Genomic DNA, 25,791 nt, shown 5'->3' with positions numbered 1-25,791 from the left:
TATTATTTGTAAACCTATGTTTGTGAAAATTCCTATTGAACCCAACCAGACCTACACTGCCGAATTAGTAAACTGCACTATTTTCAAATCTGTGATCACAAATGAGCCCAGACTTGCAGTGTAACCCAAACTATTTGTGCATCTGCAATCTTAATGAACACAATCTTAATGAACACAATCTTAATGAACACAGTGCCGAATGGTTTCTAGTCAGAAATTAAGCTCAGCTGCATCCAGACTCTCAGATTTCAGGACTAGCTGGATAGACAGGGAGGGTATTTTCTGACAAATCTGTATACTCTAAATACAACAATCATAAAAACAAAGTATGCTGGAAAAGATGGATTACAAAGCTTTTGAGCAAGCTGAGCTAAAATTAGGTTTTGTCCACAATCGCCCTCAAATGGCTGTTAGAGCTGATTCACTTGTGCTGATTCTCAGTGGTCAGGGAATATGAACTAAAGTTTGAATATGTCATTACAGATGTCCTTGCTTTTAGAAACAGACTCTGAGATCATCCTGACCTGCAGAATCATGGAATTTGCCAGAGCTGATCTATAGAACTCTTAAAAAAATTAAAAATATATTATATTTTAAAATACAATTCTAAATGCAAATTCTAAAGCATTACTGACAGCTTGAAAGTAATAATGAGCACAATAAGTTACAAAAAATAAATTGAAAGCAGTAATAGAGCTGAGGAAGTTCTCACAAGGTGGCACGGATTTAAAGCAAAATGAGCAAGGACAAAGTCTTAACCTCAATGGCCCTGTCCAGGACTTGCTATGGTCTGTACCTCCAGCCTTTCTCACAGCATTGAACTTGAAGTTACCAGCAGACTGTTAGGATTGCATTTGCTTTGAGGATGACAAATTCTGACCTCCTGGAGAACCAATGGAAAGAATAATGTTTAGGTCCTGCCTGTCTAGCATAAGTGTTGCAATTACTTCTCCCAAATTAATATATGTCAAACCAAAGTCCAGCAATCTCAATCCCAGCAAGCAGATGATCTGAACAGTTTGCTTCTTTTTTTTTTTTTTTTTTTTAAGAAAAAATGATAAAACCCAGAGAAGATTCCACCTTTTGACTTAGTGACCATGGAACCATTTTTGGACATAATGCATAACCTTAATGATTCCTGACCCTCTATTTCTTGACATACAAAGAGCTCCTTATATTTCCTTTTTATTATGTTATCTGCATCTATTTTTTTAAAGGTCAGTGCCTGCCATGTTTTCCTACCTTGCTTCCTGACACTATAATTTTAGTCCCAGAAGCAATGCTTTGTTAGGACTTCAATATATTTCAAATATATCTTGCCAGACCCTCAAAATATCATGCCAGGGATCTGAAGCTCTGTGCATGACAAATGTTCCTTTGTGGAGCTTTTGATGTGATGTCAAGCCTCGCTCCGGAGACATTACACTGTGGATCTTTGATATCGCGCACCATGACAATGTCTCCTCCATAGCTGTCACAGCCACTGACTCAGGGCGTGCTGTTCATACCGTCATTGCTCCAGGAAACACAATGTACCTGGGGTGTGTCAGAATCTGGTTGCGAAAAGACATATGGTGCCTTCAGTATAACCAGTAATCAACTGTGAATTTCTTAATCACTGCAAAGAAAATGATGCAATGTCATTAACTCTACCTGCACAACCCAGGAGAATATGTGCATAATTACCAATAATGACTTAGATCTGTGCGCAGGACCAAGTCTTATCCAGGAAAGCTGATATTTTTCACCCAAGTGCTTCAGGGTAAAATGTACTTCAGAAGGAAATGACAAATTCCTGAATTAAAACCTGCAAAATTTGTCCTTATTTTTCCCTTTTCACTTATTCATTACCATTGTAAAGATCGAATTGCATAAGATCCACTAACGTGTTGCTCTTTCATAAAGTCTTTGACTCAGAGTGGTTGAAGCCAAGTCTGCAGTACTTGTCTTCCCATAGCACTTTAAATTATGAATTGCCTATCACTAGGAAAAAGCCACTTGTTTTTATAAATATGTGACTGAAATAAATACCTTGCAATACACAGAGCTTTCCAACAAGTGGCACTATTAAGACTACTCAAGTGATGAGATTGATATGTAAATGAGATCTAAGAAAGGGATGTTGGGACATGTTTTACAATATTGGATTTACATTAAAATCTTTTAAATTTACATATGAAATATGATTGAAATATATATTCACAATTCAGCTTTTCTGCAAAGTTTTGTGCTATCCAAAAAGAAACAACTGAAAAGTAGGTCAAGAGACATAAGCTCAACCAGGCAGTCTTCTCTAAAGGGATGAAGTCACTGCAGTGTGGAGAAACCATCTAATTAAGATGTTAGTAAAGGTGATATATAACCAGGAAATTTGTCCATAGAGCTGAGCTAAAGGAAGTTGAATGTGTGGATGAAGCCTTTTCTCAAGGGTGGCATTGCAGCATTCATGGCAAGTTGTCCCTTAAGTATTCATGGGTCAATTTCTAAATGGTGTTTCTTCACATTTATTCTTACCTTATTTTGTTGTTGTTGCTTGACAAATTGTGAATTGTTTTGAGAGACGTCTCTTCAAATAACTCATATTTGTCTGGAATATATGTTTGGCTGCTCTTCAAGCAAAATGGTCCAGAACTAGTTACATATACAAAACTTGAGGCATGGAAATAGTTGATTGCAAAGGAAACAGGATCAGACTGGATTTTTTCACTGGATTATAAACAGTTTGGGAACAAACTGGGAAGTCAAGGCATTAAAAAGTAGAAGACAGGATATAAAAGTAGCATTTTTAAATGGTAGGTTTAATTTGGTTAGTCTAATATTCCTTCTGTGTTTGGAAATCAACTCTGTCAAATTTTCCCCAGTTCTCTAGTTTTAAAGAGAGATAAAATAATATATAGAGATATAATGACCATAATAAAATCACAATCTGAGTGATATATGGGAATGTCAACCTTGTCTTCTATTATGAGTTGATCACAAAATTATTAATAATAATTTGGGTACCAAAAGATGCATAGAGGTGCTGAGTGAGTTTTCAGAAAGCCTATATGAGCAGTCCTGACGAACTCTAGCTTGTCTCACTCTGTGCCCGTTTTTGTCTTGCACAAATATGGTCTGGTTCACACGGAAGGCACTGCAATAAAATCTAAAATGGACATTTCCACTTTACCTTTCCTTTCAGCCAATAGTAACATTCATTTTAAAACATCGGCCAGTGAGATAAAGGCAATTATTGTGCCTTTCAGAAATGTGTGCTGTGGGCAGACATGTACACACCGCACTTTGTCGAGTTTTCAGCTGGGACAGCTTTGACTACCTGGAGCCGTATCTCCTGTGGCATGCTGTGAATAACAGAATACACACACTTTGGATGCAGTGGCACAATGAGCACGCAGCATGCTAACTAAAACCTTACAAATGCTACAGGGCTTATTTTTATCTCTCCATCCTTTTCATTATAGTATTTTTATCTCTCATGTCAATACAAAGTTATTTTTGTGACTCAGGGAAAAACAAGGCAACAAGAAGATTCAGCCCTGCTAGTGTTTAAACACATGACAAATCTCTTTACACACTGTGGGACTTTTCACATGCTTAACACCATATATGACTGCAGAACCAGAACCTAAATGGCATTTGTGAGCATGGCTTTATATGAACATTACTTGGAAAGTGAAGTTTGAGTCAAAATTTTCAGTGGGGTGCTATTCTGCAGCCACATGTAGCTAGAAGTAGTGGTAAAATGCTATGGAACTAAATGCTTTTCACTTTACACAAGCAGACAATGGTGCAAAATGCAAGCCGGGGAGAAGCATGCTTTTGAGAAGTGGTGGTATATTTGTCCTTACATACAAAGTGTTGAATCTTTGTTGACAACACAGTCTTCCATAGTTTAACAGACTTTGAAAATGCAGGTAGCCCAACAAAGATCCTGCAATTTCAGAAGACATCAGTGAGATAACTTCACAGGAATTGCTCCTCTTTCAGAGATAGAGACAACACAGTGTATTATCTGTCCGTAGTGAAAGGGGGAAACAGAGGATGAAAATGTACAATGAAAACTGACAAACGCAGAAAAAATAACAAACATGCACGTTAATTACTGAACGTGCTTTTGTTAGCAGTAGGTCACCATCATTCTTTATTGACATTTACTGCAACTCCAATTGCTTTTTCAAGACCACTGACCCAGGAAAATGTAACCCTCTAGTTATCCAACGTCCTTTAATTAGAGATGTCTCCAGAGATAATCTCACTCATGGCCCCTATTGTGAATCATTTATTTTCCAACTTTCCTTTTTATCAGTCGTCTTTCATCTTTATGTTGGTCTGTCCTAGCCCGGCTGAGTAACTCGGGCTTGTGGAACGCGGCTCTTTCATGTACCGGTTCTGCTGACTGCATTTCGTGTCCAGTGACATTTGGGGTCTCGCTCAGAAGCACGGGCTGCGGCACCAGGGAAATGTGCAGGAATCACAGCTTCCCATTTGGCAGAAGGAACCATGGCGCCAAGCCGTGGGGTGGGAAAAGGATTCCAAACCGGGCTACTCGCACACACACACACACTGACACACACACACGCACACCACATTCACACACAGACACATACACTCACAGACACACAGAGTCACACACACACAGGCACACAGACTCACACACAGACACACACCACACACAGTGACACACACACACACACTCACACACCGGGAGGAGGCGAAGAACAACCAGCGCTCCGGCGCTGGGAACACTTGACAGGGTTTTGTTTTTGTTTTCAGCCCCGGAGCGTCTCTGCGGGCGATGCTGGCACGGCTGACTCACGCCTGCTGGACGCTCGCGGTCTGCACTACAAGTAGGATGAGGTTTCCCCTGGGGGCGGAGCGCGTAAAATACGACCGGCACCAACACCGAGGCGGCCCCGCCGGCAGCCGGGGGTGACCGGGGTGGGTGTTCTCTGCCCTGCCCACCACGCTCTGCCCACACGTCGGCCCCGTCATGGCCAGCGCGGCGGGGCGCTCTCCGGCCGCCCCCGCCGCCATGGCGGCCGCTGGCGCCGGACTACGGCTCCCAGAGCCCCCCGCGGCAGCAGGCGCGAGCCCCGGCGCGGGGTCCGCCGGCACGCGCGCACGCACACACACATCCCCCGCCCCCGTCCCGCGGGAGGGAGTGAGCGAGCGAACCCGCTCTGCGCATGCGCCGCGCGCGGCCGGCGGGGCGGGGCGAGGCGGGAGGCGCGGCGACGGCGCGGTCGCTATTCTCGAAGCGGCCCTACGCCGCTCCTCGTGCGCAGAGGCCGCGGCGCGCGTAGGCGCGACGGCGGGCGCTGCGCCTCTGGCGTAGCGTTGTTGTGAATGGAGCGCGCGGCGGGGCGGGGAGGTGACGTCAGCCTGCGAATGTCAACAATGTAGCGATTGAGGGGCGGGGGCGGCGCTGGGCCGGGGCGCGGAGGCGGCGGCGGCGGCGGCACAGCCGGGCAGGAGCAGCGGCCGCGGCAGCGGCAGCAGCAGCAGCAGCACAGCAGCGCCGCCTTCTTTCCTCCGCCTCTGCCGGCCGGGGCTGCCACTGCCGCCGGCCCCGGGTGCCGCTCCGGCAGCGACACAGCCTGCCGCGGTGCCGCTCCCCTTCCCCCCCCGCCTCCCTCCTTCCCTCCCTCCCTCCCTCCCTCCACCCGCCCTCCCTCCGCTGCGGCTTTCTCTCCTCCTCCGGCCCCCCTGCCAGCCCTCCCCTCCTTCCCTCCCTTCCCCCTTTATTTTTCTCCGCAAGACTTTGGCTCTGGAAACAGCTGGTTCAAAGCAATCGCCATGTGATGATCGTCTGGGTCGGGTTTTTTTTTTTCATTTGGGGGGGGGAGGGTGCAGGTTTCTGACCGCAGAGAAATACTAATAAGAATTTCCGAAACAACAGCAGCAGCAACAAGAAGAGCAACCCCCCCCTTCCCCAAATCTCCTCAGCCGTAACAGTCCCCCCACCGCCCCGCCCCGGGCTCACTCCACCCTGCCCCACTGCCTCCTTCCCACCTCCCCCCCAGGCTGCAGCGACAGGGGCGACCCCCGAAAGTTGCGCGGAGGCGAGGTGAGTGCGCCTGTTCCGCGGCTCGGCAGCCCCGCTGGGGAAGGGGAACGGGTGGGGAGGCCGAAGTTTGGGGGGAGGCTGGCCGGGCGGGGGGGGCAGCGTGGTCTTTCCCCTCCTCCTCCTGCTCCTCCTCCCAGGGACAGCAGCTGTTGCGCGGGGTCCGGCGGGGGGCTGCACCCGCGCTCCTGGAGCCCCGCGGGCTGTACAGGCGCGCTTAGTGCTTATTCCTTAAAGTGGGAAATACGCGCGTTGCGTAACGGGGAGCGGGCAGCGGGCGCCCCAGTGTGCGTGAGCCCGCGCGCACTCTCCCGCGCTCCGCTCCGCGCCGCGCCGCCCGCACGGCCGGACCCGCGGGGCAGCCCCTCCGCCCGGGGCCGGCCCGCAGCCTTCCCCCGGCCCCGCCGCCGCCACAACCTGCGGCCGCTCGGGCGGGCGCCGGCCCCGCCGAGCCCCCCATTCCTCCCCGTTTCCGTCGGTACGGAGAGGGATGCGAACTCCGGGAACAGTTTCTGGGATGGTGGAGGCGCAGCGTGCGGGCAGGGCAGCGCGCCGCGGAGACGCTGGCTGTCACGGAGGAGGCTGAGTGTGAAATCGTGCCTCTCCTTTTGTGGAGCGGGCTATTTTGGTCATGCAGCGGGTGTCTTGCTTAAATCACTTCAGTTGCCGTGAGATCATTGTGCCCTTGTTGCTGAAGCCCCGGAGGCTGCGGAGTAAACGCTGGGTTTCAGTCTTCAATAATAAACGTGAGGCAGGGACGACATCTGATTAGAAATACTTCTTAGGATGTTGGAAAGATTGGGAAATTACAGCTTTGCTGTTTGCTCTAGTTGAAGCCGTGTCAGTGTTTTCGTGATGAAAGCCCGTTTTCAGAGACTTTGGAACTGTCGCTAAACTTGTGCATATTTTAATTTTGTGTTCTGAGGCTCGAGCTGGAAACAAATCGGGGTTTTTTTTGAACTGGGAATTGTCTGGCGTTCTGCTGTAGCTGGTGGAATGCTTTGCAATTTGAGGAGGGTGGTGATGCTTGGGTAAATTGACTTTTTCAGGTATGTAAATACTGAAATTTGAGATAATTGCGTTTGATGAGATGGATAGAATAAAATGATAAGATGATGTGTTACGCTGTTGCTACAACAGCTCTGTAGACAACAGCTTTAAACCACTAGTCTAGGAGCTCTACATCTGACAAATAGAAATAAAATTCCACTTCAGATGTGGGCTTGCTCTTTTAAAAGCCTGCGTTGCCTTTTGTATCCACCCGCCTGCCCCCTGTCACTGGGATCTGGGCACTTGTGCAGCAAAATGGATTGGTGTTGTACTTCCCTGTGGTGTACTGAACCTGTGCTTTCAGCAACGTTTTTCACATTTGACCCTCCAACTTCAAAGGCTCTTCTGAAGGTGTTCTGCAAGGAATGGAAGGAAGCCGTGACTAATTGGAAAAGCAGAGAACTGAAAAATCAGGATCATAGGTTTTGTTTTCTTGTTAGTCTCTTCTGTAACACTGGACGAGCTGTTCAAACAGATGTATGCCAGTACAGTGAGCTGTGAAGTGGGCAAGAAAGGTCCCTAGTGATTTTGGAGAGAGGGTGGTTGTCAAGATATTTAGAGATCTTTTGCAGAATTGCTTTACAGAAGCAGAGTGTGCATTTCTGGACAGTGCTGAGCAAGTCTGCTTTGTGACTTGTGGTTAAACAAGTAAAATTTTTAAAAACTTTTAGCACTATGAAGAGTGGATGGGGAAGATGCGCGCAGCAAATACATGACTCATGCACATGCTGACAGGTCCCCAGTTGATAATCAACAGCAATTGTTTATGCCTGGGTATCTCGCACTGGAAACAGTACTAGGACAGGTATTCCTAGTCCTTTTCTGACCCAGGGGCACATCTGGAACATCTGTTGCTGGTAATGTGCATGCTGGTAAGAATGCACTACTGATGAAGGAGAGAAAGGCATCCCACCTACCTTCTTTGCAGCAAGAAAACACTGGTTGTTCACTTTTCTGTGCTGGACAGCAAGGAAAGTTAGGCATAAAACCCGAGCTGCTAGCTGAAGATAACTATTCAAAACACAATAAGTAGCCATTGATGCGATGCTCCCAACATGAGGAGATTTTGGTAAATCTTTGACATTGTAAAAGGCTTCAGATACTCATTGAAATAATAAAATCACTATACTTTATAGCAATCTTGCATCTCTCTTTCTGTATGTGTGTAATAAATGACAAGGAGTTGAAAATATAGCCCCGTGTAGCTGATGTGTAGTGTGGACTATGTGACAGAAGTTGCTTGCCTTTGCTTATTTTAAAACTTCCATTGCTTAATTTTCTGTTCTGAAGTGCAATAGCTGTTTTTCTTAATGAGGTTTCAGTATGATTGCCAATTAGTTATTTTCCTCAAGGTTTTCCCTGAAAAAATGTAATAAAAAATCAGCAGTTTGTGTTTGATTTTTTATAAAGAATAGAAATAGATATTTTCTCATTGTGTGCCTGTGACATTCTTTTTGGGTGAGACTTCACATATGCACAGATAAGGAGGAGACCTTTTACAGCATAGTTAACAAACATTTATGGCACTAAGCTGAAAAATGAAATGTATAACATTAATATATGCAAATTAATAATTTCAGTAGTAATGACATTTTTATGTAATAAACATTTTGTGAAATTGAATAACATTTATTGTGTGATGTGAACAGAGTCTCTTGTAGTTTTAATTTAGGTGGCATGAACATGGTTTATATATTTAAATCAAAATGTATGTGCCTTTTTACTCAAAGGAATGCTTTCTTCATGGCTTCTTAGTTTACACTTAGAACATACCTGTAATGTTGAGAAGATCTGACTTAGAATTTGAAGGCATGCATCCTTCAGTCTTTTACCTCTGGGTCTCAATCTCCAGCTCAATTGATTTTGCATGTGATGGTTGTGTATTAGTGGTTTCTCAGTTGAACTGTTAGGGGAAATGAATCAATCATTCAGCTGATGTGATGAAGAAAATTCAGATTTAAACTTTGCCCTTTCTCCAAGTCCAAGTTAGTCCTCCTGCTTTCAAGTGTTCCTTCTGACTATAGATGCTTTAAGAGAATGCGTGAGAGTATTGTTCCAATATTGCAGTTCTTTACTGATATTTCACTTGGTGCCTAAATGATTTTGTTGTAGTAGATGAACAGGTAGAAGAGTTGTGCTCCCAGTAACTCCCTCAGGTTTTCCAGAATGGTGCTCAAACTACCCATTCAGGTTTTTACAAAAAATGGTCATCATTCCTTTAAATTCAGCCAAAAGATACTAAGCTTGGCAGCTGTCTGAACATTACACATTCATTTGAAGCTTGTATCAAGAAGACGTAAAGTGTATGAATATAGCCAGCTGAGTTGCAATGTGCTCATTTTGCTTTTTAGATAGGCAGAAACGTCTTTGTAGTGGATTGAAAAGAGCACTAACTATGTCACTCTTGGACTATGAATTACAATTTTAAAGTAGGGTAGCAGAGGAATGTATACAAATGCCTCTATGACCAGTGATGAACTCACAGCTCCTGAGTTACTACAACTAATGATCAAAGAGCAACCACATGTTCAGAACAGGTAAATGAAAAGGAATGAGGGAATAAGTTTGGGGAAACCCCTATAACTAAAAGTTTAAATGTACGACAGAAACCGTACAAAGAAAACTTTGATCTGTCAAAAATCAGGTTCAGAAGACTCCTCTGCTTGATTGTATTGATCTTCATACAGAAGGAGCCACAGCAACAACCTGAAGAACATCAGCTGCGCTGCACAGACATCTCAGCAGATCAATAGATGTGTCCCTGTTTGGCTTCACAAAGGTTGTCTGTGAAAGCTTCTAATGTGGTGGGGGCTGAACTGCAGCTGCTGTGTGGGTGAGGGGGCTGCCAGATCCGCACCCCCTCTGTGTATAACCCCTCGTCCCTCCCGCTTTGAGGGGGCTGCCAGGTCCGCACCCTCTCTGTGTATAACCCCTCGTCCCTCCTGCTTTGCAGTTTACACACCTGCTGGTGCAGACCTGCCCTCAGAGCCAGGTGGGACACTCCAGAATCAGTGCCTTAGAGGAAACGGAGGAGGAGTAGTGGTGGTGGCTGCAAGGGCAAGAGACACCAGAACCTGAGATATGCCCTTTTCTTCTTTGTAGTTTAAAAGGTGACCTAAAAGTGTCGGATCCTCCCAGATGTATTCCTAAGACCTATCATTTGCATACGTCTTTCTCTGCTGTAGTATCAACCCAGTAAGATGTTTGAAAAGCTGTTAGGAACAAAAAACACGAGAATTTCCAGTGTATCCATAGTAGGAATTGCAATAAAAGCCTGAAGTTGTTTTTTGTTGGTGGTTTGTTTTTTTGTTTTTTGGGTGTTTGTTTTTTTGCTCATGATCTTTGGAAACACTCAGCCAGGCTGTGATGGGTACGTGGGTTTTGGTGCACAGGTTCAAAAGGAGTCTCTCCGCTGAGAAAAACAGGAACTCTTTGCCGCTGTCACCAAGCAGGACTTCTGGGTTTTGGAGCAGCAGTTTTGTTCTTTGTAAAGAGGAAAGGCAGCTTAAATAAACAAAATGACCCTTGAGACTTAATCATAGCTACTTATTATAGCTGACATCCAATGGGGTTTTTTTCTTTTTTTTCCCTTTAAATTTTTTATTGGCGATCGCTTTAAAATTTAAACCTGAACTAGGAAAACAGGAACCGTAGGTGTGGAGGTGTTCCTTCACCCCGATTTGCATGCAGCCTGTTTTTTATTTAGTGGGTAGGTGTGTTCGGTGTGTGTGAGAGCGATTGAACATGTCAGCAGTTTCCTACGAGCCGCTCTTGCTGACTCACGTGTCTGGTGCAGCTCGGAGCTACCCTGGCTATAAAGTATCCACAATGGGAGGCGCGGGCGGAGAGACCGCCACTGCCGAGCCGCTGTGCAAAGGTTATTTTCAGTTCTCCGGTCACTGCTTTGCTGTGGTTTTCTTCCCCTGTAACATCAAAATACACTGTCATTTTGCCCGGCTGCCATTCCTCTACGTGCATAAGTTAAAGTTCATTGCACCGCTGCAGAGGTTGTGCTCGAAGCGCATCTAGATAGATGCTATGGATGTTCAGCAGGCTAAATTTCGTTTTTGGTTTTTTTCTTTTTTTGTGTGTGTGCTAGGATTTGTGTTGGGGTTTTTTTGTCGTTGTTGTTGGGTTTTGGGGTTTTTTGGTGCGTGTGAATGGGATGTTATTAAACCAAACATCCCCCCCCCAGCATTGTTCCAAATTTGCACAGGGCAAGTCTAGCCTATGAATTGTATTTTCCTTTTCCAAATGCAAGCCGTAGTCTCCCAGCTTCCTTTTTATGGCAGAAATCTTTTTTAAAGCCAGCAAGGAATTCTTATTAAGCTTTGAAAACCTGGTTTTAGCTATCCTTAATTTTCAGAATCTTACTATTTCTTAATCTGTTTTTTATCTCCTGTGTGGCAACATCGCTGGCTGCTAGCTTGAAAGGATTCCTTCATCTGCTCATGCTCTTGTACAACTGCTTCTTTATTTACAGACTCTATTCTGATTACTCATAAGGATCTTAAAGCGACAGCTTCTGCTGACTGATGATTTTTAACTGATCTTGCTGTGGGGTTGTTTGTTTTTGTTTTGGTTTGTTTTTTTTTCTCTTCCCTCCTTTCTCAGTTGATCACAAAAGCCTTTGAGAAGTGGAATGAATTAGCCATCTGCAGTTCTGGATTTACTGTCACAGAGTTTAGACTCGTCCTTTCCTTTTGTGTGTTTTTCTTGTGGAATGGGGTGAAAAATAAGCGATCTGTGAAAGTGTGATAAACAAAATCGGCTGGTGTAAAATAGGGTTTAATAACAACAAGGTGAGTTCATGTCACTTGTTTTGTTTTTAGTCAACTACTTTGACCAGTAATGTATTGAAAACCACATTGAGAACTTTGTAACACATGAAGAAAATGGGTGTTCTTGGTTTCCGCCAATACAAATGACTCATCAGTATCAGTAGGGTTTCTACTTCTAATAATAAAACTGTGAAAGACCTTTAAAACGTGGTTTTGGCCCCTGCTCTTAGCAAAAGGTTGGAAAATATTACCTTGGGATTTTTTTTTTAAATTTATGGAAAATTTAGTGATTTGCTGTGCAACAGTGAAGATCTTGTATCCTCCAAAGGAAACCTATACTCTACCCCTGCTTACACTGCTGAAGTCTTCCCGTCTCCTGTCCCTTCCTCAGTGTTTTGCATTTCACCGCAGAATATTGCCGATACTTAGCCTCGATGTCAGAGATGCGCATCTGGAAAATATAATCTATTTATGTCGAGTGGGGGAAGACTTGGCACACTACCTCATCTTGCCGAGCTGCTGTTCTCCACCTCTTTTCCAATCTGGTAAAGAGAGGGACAGTAAGACTGCCAAGTGACCTGTATTGCTGTTTGAGCTGGGATCAAAGGATCTGGAGGGGAAAAGTAAACAGAAAATAGGGTTTGAAGAATAAATGACAACTGTAGGATGTGTCTTTTGCTACCTGGAAGGAAATGCACGCCTTCCAGTACTGAAAGTGATACTGAAAAAAGGGCAAGTCAGAAAGTGATCTATTCAATTCTTCTATTTCTCTGTCTCTCTGTCTCTCTCTTTTAAAAAGTAATAGTTTTCAAATCCTTTTAACTGCTTATCTGTGAGGCTGAAATATTTTTGTAAAGATTCTGCCCTTTGTTCAATGTAGTGAAACAGCCTATAGCACGTATTTGTTTGAAACTGTGCCTTGTAGAACATGAGGTTATCTTGTTTTTATGTAAGCAGAGCATGCCCTTCCTGGTGTTACAGTATATCAAATTTTAATTCTTTTTTCAGGGTATTGTACTTTTAATGGTAGTCTCCTTAATTGCTGCATTAATATTCAGTCTTGTTATCTGTTTTCAAGTTGCCTGTGTTATACAGATTTAAAGAGTATAAATGAGGCAGAGCTAGTATTTTCTTCCCTATTAGAGTGAAAATTCCAACATTTATGAAGCCTTCATGTTTACTTTCTCTCTTACAGTATTTACAGTGGTAAGTTATTCCTTATAAGGATGGGATGGTTCTTTGTTTCTTCTTACTCTATTTTAAAAGCAGTGTGCTTTTTACAAAAGCCATTCTGGCACAAATCTCAGAAAATCTAGACCTATCCCAGCTCTCTCATTGTCAAGGGCATCTTTTACCACTAAATATTTAAATATATTTATGTAGTTAATTTGGGTTGTGCTGAAATACCTTGGATGTGTTTGTCAGTTTCTTGTGTAACCAGACTGTGATGGAGAGTCTTTGTCTTGTAGCCTCTTACTGGGAGAGGCACACTAAAAATAGAGGCTCAGAAGCCTGTGGAAACAAAACTTTGAAACACATGAAAATCCAGTTGTTTGTTACATGGCAACAATAAGATTTTACTATTTTCAGATCAGTATTGCAGAAAAGGCTGACTTCCAGCTAAGGGAGATTTATTTATGGGCAGTTCTTAGTAAGTTCACAGAATAGTCAGTAATGACTGCAAAATAAGGTGTCAGTAGTCATTCAGATTCCAAGAGGATGTAGGTTCAACAGTCTGATTCACCTTGTCTTTAGAAAATCTTGCCATCAAAAGTGTCATGAGAGTTGGATCACAGCAAATGAATAATGTGTCTAAATCACATCCATACTTTGAACTCTGTTGATGCAGAAGTGGGATTTGTGTCCAGAATCACTGAAGGCTGGACCTGCGAAGGGAAGCTGACAGTATTGCTACTGAATTTTGAGACTTTAATTCTACTCGGCATCTTGTCTCCTTGCCTTTGCTTTCCCTGGCACCTGTCTCATCCCACAGTGGGCCAGTGGTGAAAGCTAAATTGGCAGGAAATTATTCACTGTATGTGTAGGGCTAGTTTTGTGTGTGTTAAGTTTACTGCAGAGTTTGTCAAGGACCTGAGTCAAATTAAACCAAAACTTGTTAAAAGATGTAGAGCTGACCATGGGATGTCTGGTGCCCAAAAGGCTCTGACCATCACAGCATCATGCCTCACCTCCTGAAGGTCATTCTCGTCTTGCTTTAGCAGTGTGGCAGCTCTGCAGAAAACTATTAGCAGCCCTTGCCCAGCCTAACCTGTAGCTTGGCAGTAGGAGCTTGCTCTCTGGGGCATGAGAGATTTGGGATGTTTAATTTTGGCAACAGCCAATTGAAAAGGGTTAGAGGAAAGCAGAAGTCAATCAAATGCCTCTTGCATGTTAACAGAATGCAAAAATTCTATCTCCTGCAAATATTTAAATGACTGAAACAAGGTAGGTTCAGATTAGATATTAGGAATAAATTGTTTGCTGTGAAGGTGGTGAAACATTGGAACAGGTTGCCCAGAGAAGCTGCAGATGCCCCATCCCTGTAAGTGTTCAAGGCCAAGCTGAATGGGAGTTTAAGCATGGGTCTGCTGGAAGGTGTCCCTGCCCATGGCAGGGCAATTGGATCTAGGTGATTGTCAAAGTCCTTCAGAGTCCTTCCAACCCCAGACATTCTGTGATTCTGTAACTGTTCTGCTTTCCACCTTATTCTGGCTTCTCCTGGCCTCATGCAACCGGGTTCTGTCACCAATCTCCCAGATGTGATGAACCCTTGTGAATTTTAAGCCTGTTACATCTGAGACAATGAGTAGACTTGATGACTGTGGAGAGTTTTTTGAACCATGTGGCTGCAATCTGAGACCCTCAGATCTCCTTGCAACCTTTTATCACCCTGGGTATGATGGCAAACAGTGTTGAGTTATGGGTTCAGCAGATGACCAGAGTGGCTTGAATTTACTCAGGTGAGGGAGGGAGTCTAACTTCATCCTTCATAACGAGTGAGTGAAGTTACAAGGTGATAACACCTTCTGCCACTTGGTGGTCCTGCTTGGCCATGTGCTTATTGTGTTTTGCTGAGCTGATTCAGCTTTCTAACCTAGTACCTGCCAATGTTACCATTTTCTTAACCCTGGCTGATTTTCCTAGGTAATTTGATGAGTAAGACCAGAGGTCCAAAGAGCAGCAAAGCTAGAACAGGAAAGACAGGTGGAGCAGTAGGGATGCAGTTTGCTGAGGGGCAAACCCAAATCCCCTGGAGTTGCTGCACGTAGCATCACCCCACAAGACTGCTGGAGCCAGATGGCTGTTGTTTGCGAGGGGGATGGTTCTGCCACCATTTTCCTGTGTTCCCGAGCAGCAGCAGGCGTGATTTTATGCAAAGCTGAATGCTGATCACGTGAATTAGGCAAACCTTTCACCAGAACTTAACTGGCAAGGTTTTGGTTATGTCCTTCTGAGCTGGGAAACCTGAATTCTACTTCAGGTCAATTTCAGGTATCTGCTGTGCCTGAGGTACTTCCGTGTGTGGAACCTGTACCTTGCCAACTTGGCAATTTAACTTAATTTCCAATCTCTTCCTTTATTCCTGTAACTTATTAAATGCATACCAGGGAAAAGTGTGAAGCAAAATTTTTCTTACAGAAATCCAAATTGAGTGGTGGTGAGAAGTAATCATGGGGCCCATCAGTAAGCTAACCCCTGTATTAAACTCATGGTAAATTATAAAATGTATGCGTAGTTTGTCACAGCTGGAAAATCATGGGCAATGCAAATTTAAGCACTCTGCAAGGAAATTTTTTGTTTGTCTTTTTCCCCTTCTTGGTCCTCTTCATTTGTCTTATTATTAGACTAAAAGTAGAGTCAGTGATTCATTCAGTAATCTCTTTCTTGGACAGTTAGTCATATGCCAATTTGTGTTAACTTTCCACTTTGTTCAGAAAGTGAGTAATGCTTAATGCACCAACCAGCAAATTCCAAGCTTATAAAGCTGTGAACATCATTGAAATCATCTCTAAACTTTCTCTTAAAAATTTTTACCATTCTGTGAGATCAAAGCAAGTAAGGTCTGGCATGCAGTGTTGTACAGCTACAGTCCAGTTGTTTTGTCTAGCCCCAGTTGTTAAAGCAGAATACAAGATTACAAACGCAGTGCACAAGTTCACTTGTACAGCAACCAGCATGTTACTTAATCAGTGTAATGGTTCTTGTTTTTCTTTGCAACTCCTACTTTCAAGGGGTAAATATTGCTTCTTTACTTCTCTCCTTCCCTCCCTAGACTGTCATGACTTGCTAATTTTTATTGTTTCCTACCTCAACAAATTATGATGCTATCAAGGCTAATTTAATGAAAATAGCTTGCAAGGAAAGTAGTAATTCGTACTGGCTGCCTGCTGCAAATATTTCTAGTGCCTTTCATTATTACTTTTGTTGGAAAAAAATTTACTGTGCAGTTGAAGTGTTATCTATGTAGAATTTGAAGCTATAAAGTCTGTAGCGATGGGGCAGATATTTTGATCTCAAGGTGATGCCAGTTATTTCTGAAGATGAACACAGTACTTGTTTGAATCACTTGAGAATTTTTTAACTACTTTTTTCTTTCTTATGGAAGCTGGAGTAGCGTAAAGAGTAACAAGGTCAGTAATGTCACAGGAGAACTTTATAGGACCAAAGTCTTACAGTCTGCTCTAAAATAACATGAAAGGGCTGACTACCGCACTCAGCAGCAAACGAATTCAAAGTGCAGAACAGACTTGAGTGCTATGGGGAGTATGTACATGTGTGGGGGTAGGGCAAGGTGGCAGTGGTAAACATGAATGCTAGAAATGCTTTGCTTGGCTCCAAACTTTTCCATGTTCCTTCCACAGGTGCCTATTGTCCTCCCCAGCAACTTCAGTCCATTTCTTACAGTGAAGTTGTTCTCTTTGTTTACGATTGTCCTGTGATGCAGGTGGTTTTGGGGTGTTGTCCATGCCACGGTTCCATAAACGGGCAATGCAAAAGCTGGCACAGGGAAAGGAATAGCCTTTTGTTGTAGGGTTCGTAGGCAGCCCTTGGCCTCTCCTCCTGCAGCATGATGGCACATAACAGAGTTCTGTCATGCTCTGCTTTTGTCAGAATAAGAAAAATTTTATTTGGTCTTGAGGAAAAGGTAGAGGAACATCCATTTTCCAAGACTGGACTCCTAGAATCCAATTCTGTTCTGTGTAAATACACAAAAAGTCCTGGTAGCCATGTTCCAGTGTGAAGAATTAGGTCTTCTGAAAGGTTTTCCCTTGCAGTCTTAGTCTTACTTTGAACATCAGCAAGTTTGGATAGTTTGGGTAAACTTTGAACAAACAGGCATACTGGGGATTTTTATTTGTATGCATGGCCAGACTTGGCGAACGCAGATTTGGGCAGGGCTCTCCCCACGTGGGTGTGCCCTTCCAGCCTGTGCAGTGGATTTTTTAGGTGAGGCACAGCATGCACAGAACTGGCCCCACTGTTTAAGTCCTAAGGTCCATCTGCCATGGCCAAGCGAGCTTGGACAGTGACAGCGAAGTCCTCGGGACTGTCACAGCACCCGGTACTAACCGGGACTGACCCTGCTGAGCATCTGAGATCTGACGGGATGGAATGGCAGGGAGGCATTGAACTGCCAGGGGATGGTCCCCACTGAGACTCAAACTCAGGTCCTTGGAATTCAGAGTCCGGAGTGCTCTCCTTTACACCACAGGACCACCCAGAGATTTTTATTTGGACACCAGCCTTTGGGATTTGCCCATGCTGGTTACCTGCACATTTTCCAGTATCAGCAGTGTTAGTTAATGCAGTCCCCACTGCACATAGGTTGTTTTTGTCCACACCCACATTGTTTTCAGGTTTCTGATTTAAACTTTCAGAGCACTACAAAGAAGGCTGTCTTCTTGATAGTTTTGGGCTATGAGGGGTGGCGGTGGAGGGGGTGGGTGGGCAAAGAAGAGCAAAGGCTGAGGTTGGCTGTGCAGCTATCGGATGTGTTTGGTGTGTATGGTGCTTGCGTGGCTCAAGTGATGGCTGATTCACTGCTTGAAGGTGGTATGGGGTTTGTTTTTGGTGTTTTGTTTTTTGTTTTATTCCTGTTTGTTTGTTTAAGAGGTATTTCACCCAGAGCTGAGAAATGGTGCTGTTTTGTTGGACTGTAAGTAAACCAAAACTGCGAGGAATGCCTTTGCTTCCAGCCTTTTGCTTCAGATGTCTGTTGGTCATTGCCAGGCAACAGATCTGGAGTTGAACTGATGCTGAAGAAGGGCACCTGACTTTCATGGGGCTGTGCAGTGTTTGGGGGATTTCTTAGGTGCTGGATTTGGCTCTTCAGGTTGCAGATCATCTGGACCGGGCAGAGGAGGCTGCAGGATTTACAGCTGTGCTTGGTCTAACACCCTGGCACAGCTGCTTTTTTTGGCTGGCTAGAGATGATAGGGTGAAGGAGAGATGACCATGCACCTGAGACCCAGGCTGAAACCCAGATAAGGGCAGTGTTGACTGTTGCAAAGCTGAAATTGTATTCAGCACATTTTTATCTGAGGAAATATATTTTTTTGGTTTTGTGCCATGTCCACCTTCCATTTGTTACCTCACTTTAAAGTTTAGATTATTCCCAGGAAGATGGGCACCTCAGTGCCACCCTCCCTCACGGAGAGGTGCCCGAGGAGGTGCAGCAGGGTTCTCCTAGGTATTTATAGAGGGGTGGCTCCTGCCCCGACTCGCTCTGCAGGTGTGCTGTGCAGTCGGTTAGAGAAACCGCGAGTTGAAGGGTTCACTGAGGTGAAACAGTTTACAAATAGCTTTTCAGTGTTTGTTTTTATTTTTAACTCCCTCCCCACCCATGGTTCCCTCCTCCAGGGTATTGGCAAAGCTGAAATGGCTCAAAGAGAGAAAATCGTTGTTGCTGAATATGCAAAGAACCCCAAGAGTTTGCAGAGGACCCTCTGAAAACAAGTTGCTTTCCTGATGTATTTTCTTTCTGCTCCTTTCTTATTTGAGGTTTACAGGGGTAAAACTTAATTTTCTGTCATGGCTGGGTGTTTCAGGGTGAGGAGAGTAGTCACATGGTGTTTTGTATTTTTTCCTGAAAGACTGACCACTGATGAAAAGACACCTATAGCAGTGTATTTGGAAGCTGGTGAAGGCAGGGTGCCCTTCTGGCACCTGCAAGTAGAGCCCCCTGACCAGGTCCTGTAGTTACTGGGTACCAGTTCATGGTGTCCCTGACAGCACAGTCCCATGCCTTGGCATCTTTTCTCAGACACTTGGTGTGTGCCCTTTCTGCCCTAATTTTAGCTTATCACAGAGAAGTGATCTCAACCATACTGCTGCATCTGAGCAGGAAAGGAAATTTAGACATTTCTCTATTTTCCTCATCTGTGTTCAATTGCTTATGGAAAATTATGGTCAAAAGGGTGAAATTTCTTTGCCGGGTGTTTAATCTCAAAACCACAGCTCCCAGTACGCAGGACACACTAGTGGTAATGCCGTGCTTACAGCCTTTTTCCAGCACAGCGTAGGTGTGGGTAGGCGTGTATGTGAGGGAGAAAGGGAAAGGGCACAAATGTGATGGAGGGGGGTCTCTCTCGGTCCTTGGGCTGCTTTCTGGTTTGTTTTTAAATTCAAAAATGAGAAAGTAAGTCTGGCTTGCCCACAAACTAGGTTAATCATTGCAGAGAGACCTGATGCTGGTACTCTATGTATGAATTTTCACTTGTGCTGATGGCTGTGTGCATACTTTGTGACTGGCACAGCATAGCTGGAACATCTGGGGGAGCATGTCTCCTTCCTCTGAGGCTGATACAGGTGGTCGGGGAGGGTGGGGGGCAGAGCAGGAGATGCTCGAGGCATAGTATGACACCCACTTCCTTTGGCATGTGGTGCTGCCTCGCTGCCAGCCAGGCGGCTGCAGGTCGTGCCTGCGGTACTTTGTCTTTGCTCTTACTGTAGGTTTATGACTAAGGTTGTGGTTTAATATGCCCTTTTTAGGTATGTGAAGTATTTAAAATTATCTAGTGTTGCGTTTCTTCTTTTTTCTTTTTTTCTCTTTTTTTTATGACATTTTCTACCTTTAAAAGTTTCCATAGTTTTTAAGAGTGCAAGAAGCATAATTTCATTTTAAAAGAAAAAGAAAGTTTTCCCTGATTGTTACTTGTCAGCTAAGAGTATGAGTGTTTTGCCTTTTAATGTTCACTTTTTGAGATTAAATAATTTCATACCCTTTAAATTTTATGTGCCTAATACAAACTGTTGGTGAGCCTTAAAACAAAATAAAGGGAAAACTTAAATACCTGGAATTTTTTAGGAAACTTTCTCTGTAGATGCCTTTCTTCTACACCATATCCCAAGAAACTTGATGTTAACATTTGCAAGTACAGATTTGTTTCCTTGTAATTTTGAAGTCTTTACTTGAGGGCTTGTAATTTGCCTTAACTGTTCAGGTGCTTCTTTATGCCTTGAATATTTGTTGAATGTATTGCATGTGGCTCACATTCCGTTACATTTCAGGTGAAACGCTATAGCCTAGCAAGTTACATTGGATAAAATTGCATGTGATGCCTTGGGGAGGAAGAGGGAGTGGAAGGGTCAGACTTCCACTTGCACATTCATCTGATGAAGTAACACTCTTCTTTCTTAGCAGATTGTGCTGCTTTAGTAGCGGTGATTCCACTGTTTGGGGTTTTTTTTTAGTTCATGACCTGTGCTGCCATGGAATAGGATGTATTTTACCTATTCCTCTTTTTTGTGAAGAAAAGTGTGGTTTTCCCATGGAGGCACCTGGAATATTTGGCATCAGTTTGGTTGACAGGACTTTAAATGCTCTGCTCCAGGGGAGAGCTTGAGTGACTTGAACTGTCAAATGTAGCTATGAGATATTAGTGGTGTAGAGCAGTTTCTCTGATGTTTGTGCCACCTTGTATCTCCTTGTCAGTTCAGACTGATACTGAAGAACCCAACAGTTCTTCTCAGCTGTGTTTTTCGTGCTTTAGAAAATGTTGATATGCAACGATTGTGGAAGGGTTAAGGCTTGATACATGTTTTGAAAAGGAGTAACTGCAGGGAAATTTAATGCCCCACAAAGATGTAGCTAAGTATGTGAATCATTAGCAAAGTCATGCAGAATTAAATTGATTTAAGTTGGGAAAATTTGCTGAAAATCTCATAGCAGTTTGGCTTAAGTTCATCTCCTGCAGAAAGACTGTTTAGTTGGTGTATTTTGTGTATTATTTACTATGGACTTGAGGTTGATGGCCTTTGTAATCTTGCAGTCCACTTGTCAAAATCCTTCTATAGATCGAGTTTCCCAGGTGTCCCACCGTGAGTGCTGCAGGAGCTCTGGGAGCAGCTCAAGGGGAAGGTTCCAGTCCTTCTCCAGAGGATTTGCTGCTCAGTGCTACATTGCTGATCATCCTGGGAGCTTAGAAACTCCTGTGGGCTGAACCCAGCTCAATGCTGGCAGGGTAATGGATGGTCTCTGCGTCAACGCAACACTGGCAACACTTGGATGACACAGTTGGTGCAAATGGCCCCTGAATTACTCATGAGGCAAAGACTGGCCACCGTGATTTAGGGGCTGTTTGCAGAAAGGGACAAGATGAGGGAGGTTGAGTTGAAATAGTCATATAGTTAGGTTAGAAAATGTGGGAGAAGATGATGCAAAGCCAAGGAGCAGCTGAGGAAAAACTCAGAAATTACACAAAGAGTGAAAAAATAGAAGACAGTCAAAGTCCAGTCTTCTGTCATGTGGGAAAGGGGAACACATAAGAAAAATTCCAGTGTCAAAGTAGGTGATGTAGGGATTAAAACACATACCAGTTCCAAGCTGCTGCTTCCTATTCAGCCTCACTTCAAAATTACCCCAAAAAAGAGCTGCTTGCTTACAGGAAATCATGTTTTTGACTAGAAGCTGCAGCAAAAAGGCAGGGTGGGGCATAAATGTGCTTTACTGTATGAAAGTCTTGAGTATGCTGCAGAGCACTGTGTGTTCAGAAGGTGTTGTGCTCTCAAGATACCACACCAGGCTTGAGCAGTTGAAAAGGGCAATTAACAGTTGTGGAGAGTTTTAAAACATTTGACTCCCCAAAATAACACAAACATTTAGTCCAGCACATAAAATTTGCATGCTGACCAGAGACATGTGGAAAATACAGTTCTGATACATTTTTTTAGCAATCTTAGATGTAAGACGTAAATGAAGCAGATTGAGATCTCACCGTGGTTGCAAGCTGTGGCAGAAAAATTAGCACCACACTTTCCAATGGAAGCAGAACAAAAATGTAAAGTCTGCCAATTAAATTGGAAACAGCTCTTAATTTCCCCTCTCCTCCTCCTCCCCTAAAGGATGAATGGCCTACTCTTCTGGATGGAACTTTGCGTAATGACTCACAGTTTTTTATGGATTAATGTGAATATGTAGGTAAGGGAGATGCTGGTATCTGAGAAACTATATATAGTGTCTGGAAGAAATGTCCTGGAATGCAGAATAAATGAATATTTGATCTATTTCTCATGTTGAATTAATGGAAACATAAATGCAGAATACCCTCCTCTCTTTACGCCCTTTCCTCACAGTTGTGCTCATCAGATGCAAAGAAGGCTTATGGTGAACAGAGAATATGCCTGTTACCAATACCTGAATTAGTCACTAAAATAAGGGTATTCCTCTTGCCTCATCTGAAATACACTTGGACAAGGCACCAGAAGTCAGACTTGTAACAATGCAGACATCAGCAATGAGCATGCTAAGTTTTGTGGTGCCCTTTATGAGGTGGTTATTGTTCCAGTAGGTTTCCAGCAAAAAAAGAAAGGTCCTTCCACCTCTTTACTTTGTGCCCCTTTGGTCAGAGGACACTGGTCTGTGCCTTATGGAGCAACCAGAGGAAAGATCATCTCAGTTTGCTCTTTTGGTGGCACTGTGGCATGCCTTATGTTAGGCTGTGTCACCACTGTACCTGCTGCTGTAGAGCCATAGGTAGGGAAGGTGTATTCCTGCTGGGCTAAGCTGAAGTCTCATGGCTCTGCAGTTGTCTGTAGCTGGTAACTTGAGCTGAAAGTGGATTCACATGGGGCTTTTTCAGAGGACTGCCAAGTCTTCCACCTCAAGCCTCCTGTTTCACTCTCTCCTCTGCAGGCATTTAGTTTGCATCCACTTGCATTGAAATAGCCATTAATGATGGGTCTGGAGAAGTGATCATCTCCTGTATTTGGCACTAGTGAGGCCACACCTTGAATCCTGTGCTCAGTTTTGGGTTCCTCACTACAAAAAGGACATTGAGATACTGGAGCAGGTCCAGAGGAGGGCAACCAAGCTGGTGAAGGGCCTGAAACACAAGTCTGATGAGGAGATGGAGGTGTTCAGCCTGGAGGCTCAGAGGTGACCTTATTGCTTTCTACAGCTGTCTGAAAGAAGATTGTAGAGCGGTGGGGGTCAGTCTCCTCTCTCAAGAAACAAGAAATAGGACAAGAGAAAATGGCCTCAAATTGCATCAGAGGAGATTTATATTGGATATTAGGAAAAATTTCTTCATCAAAAGTGTTGTGAGGCATTGTAACAGGCTGCCCAGGGTAGTAGTGGACTTGCCATCCCTGGAGGTATTTAAAAGATGTGGAGATGTGGCACTTAGGGACATGATTTAGTATTGGACTTGGCAGTGCTGGGTTAATGTTTGGGTTACATGATCTTGGAAGTCTTTTTCAACCTAAGCAATTCTATGATTCTAAGACCCCTGCCAGTAAAATGTTCAGGTTAGAAAAGAAGAAAAAACAACTTTTTTTCAAGATGTTTTAAACTCAGTCATTTATCTATGTTGGTCATAGGGGGTAGAAGTAAAGGGTCAGTAGATTGTCGCAGAGGAGAAACAGGATCAAATAGACAGGGGAAGATGGACACATGCTGAGCTGTCATTGCTGCAGGTACACAGTGGGACCTGCACCCTTCAGTTTTGTTTACTCCTCCTAGTCTGCAGCAACGTCATCTGCTCCCCAGCAAAAATTATATTCTCCATGGAGTCTCCATTAATGGCAAAAGTGTGAGAAAAAACTATTCTTACACTCCTTTATGACAATCATACCTTAAAATTGGACCTTATCTAATGAACTGCCCTCGTTGAGCGGTTTCCCAAAAATCTGATGCAGTTGACTCCTTTTTAAATTATCATAGCTTACTTTAGCTTTTAATTGTAGGGACCTTGTTTTCACATCTCAAACTTGCAGACATGGGAAATCCTGGGTCCTGAGTTCCTGGGCTCTACTTTCCTCTGGAAGTGTGTTGCTGCTCTTCTCTGGGAAGACTCTGGCTGCGGAGTTCTGGCTCCTCAGTTCTTTGTAGGAGAAAACTTCAGTTTTCCCTTAAAGCAAGATGCCATGCAAGGCTTACTCTCAGGGTGCTGCAATACCCTGGGAACATTTTCTGGAGCAGGGGAAATGCATTTACATTAAAAACGCACAACCACCACCACCAAAAAGAAGCAGCCGTTTCTCATATAAGTATGGGAGGGCAATCCCACAGTGTCTTCAGAGAAACAGACTTAGTCATGTGCAGTGTCTCCGACCTCCCACCATCTGATGTCAAGGTGGTCTGACTTCCATTTTAAAACTAGTACCTGGCATGGAATAGAGTTATACTAAAATCTTATTGCCTAGAAACCCAAACATGGATACATGCAGAATTCATGTCATTTGGTGTAATTTCTTGAAAAGAATTTAGAACTCCAGTGTTTATCTTGGATCCCCAGTGTAAGGCATAAGAGGGTATTTTATGATTAATGAGCTTTTCTGCAGATGTTTTTTTGTGCCTCTTGGCATTTAGTAGTCTCAGTGACCTAGCTTTTTATTCACTTCTGTCTTGTTGGCATTCTCATTGGTAGTCTCTCATGAGATGCAAGAAGCTACCCTCAACCAGCTGGTCTCTCCGTGGCTGTGAGTGTGTGGGCCAGTGCACTATTCTTGTACTGTGCCACTCACGTAAGTTAGTGTTGCTGTCCCATTCCTGGCATCAGTCCTTTTGTTCTCTGCTTTGATACAAAACAGTTGCTACAACACATAAAGCTATCATCCTCTCCTTGAAAACAGAATCTGGTGAAGATGGAAAACAGCATTATACTGGAATTTTCAGCCTAACCGAGAAGAGGTTGATTTGCTTACCACGGGAGTCAGGCCACAGTACTTGTCATTCAAGGGGAGTCAGGTTTGCACCCCAGGCTGGTCCCCTCACCACAGCAATCTGGTGGTCCCAGACACTGCAGCAGCTATGGTGGCAGTGTGGACCTGGCCCACACTGAAACAAAGGCAATAGGAAGAAGCTCCCTTCAGCTGGCTTTGTGCTCAAAGAGGAAAAACAAGATAAAAGCACATGATTCCTACCACACTCATGAAAAAGGGTTTTCCCTTCATGGATCTGTGTGAATTTTATGAATAGGGAGAGCCTTGGTTTGAACATGGGACTGGTCCCTCATATTAGACAGTATGAGGTACTTCTGACACTGAAGATCAGCAATTTATCCTTTCAGTTGGGAGCTTTCTCAACTGGTGGCAGGCTGTATATGGCACATCAATCACTCTGCCTCCCCTGGGGTTTGTTCCTGCAGCTGCAGACCATTTGCTTGTGTATGTGTGCATTCACTAAGGAGGTGGGGGGAGTATCTAACCAGCTGTAAATCAGTGAATCAGTGTAGAGAAAATTATTTCCCTTGGGCAGAGGAATGTCATGCGGGAGTAGAGATAGTTTGGCAGGCCCCTCCAGTGTTTCAGAGAACCTGTGCCACTACTCTGTGGTTGCTCACCTGGGCTGGAGAAGGGACTTGTGGTTGTCAGGTCCCACTGAAGAAGGTCCTAGGTGCTTTACAGCCACTCTAAAGGCATCTGTGTAATCTCTGCTACTTCAACCAAGGTGTG

The 25,791-nt window shown here is 44.0% G+C and overlaps 1 protein-coding gene across 5 annotated transcripts in view; it reads left to right on the top strand.

The window, feature by feature from the left end:
* Window positions 1-5,489: 5,489 nt before the first annotated feature.
* BACH2 (BTB domain and CNC homolog 2) overlaps window positions 5,490-25,791 on the top strand; it is a 190,885-nt gene continuing 170,583 nt past the window's right edge. For 4 of the 5 annotated variants that reach the window (XM_071548765.1, XM_071548767.1, XM_071548761.1 and 1 more), the window contains exon 1: window positions 5,490-6,067. The gene's annotated coding sequence lies outside the window, so the exon portion shown is untranslated. Of the gene's footprint in view, window positions 6,068-17,869; window positions 17,947-25,791 lie in introns of those variants that run through there. The other variant, XM_071548764.1, reaches the window with a different exon arrangement.

Source organism: Pithys albifrons, chromosome 2, assembly GCF_047495875.1.
Source record: "Pithys albifrons albifrons isolate INPA30051 chromosome 2, PitAlb_v1, whole genome shotgun sequence".
Taxonomy (NCBI): domain Eukaryota; kingdom Metazoa; phylum Chordata; class Aves; order Passeriformes; family Thamnophilidae; genus Pithys; species Pithys albifrons.
The sequence above is the reverse complement of the archived record's forward strand: the minus strand, read 5'-3'. Positions and strand labels throughout refer to the sequence as shown.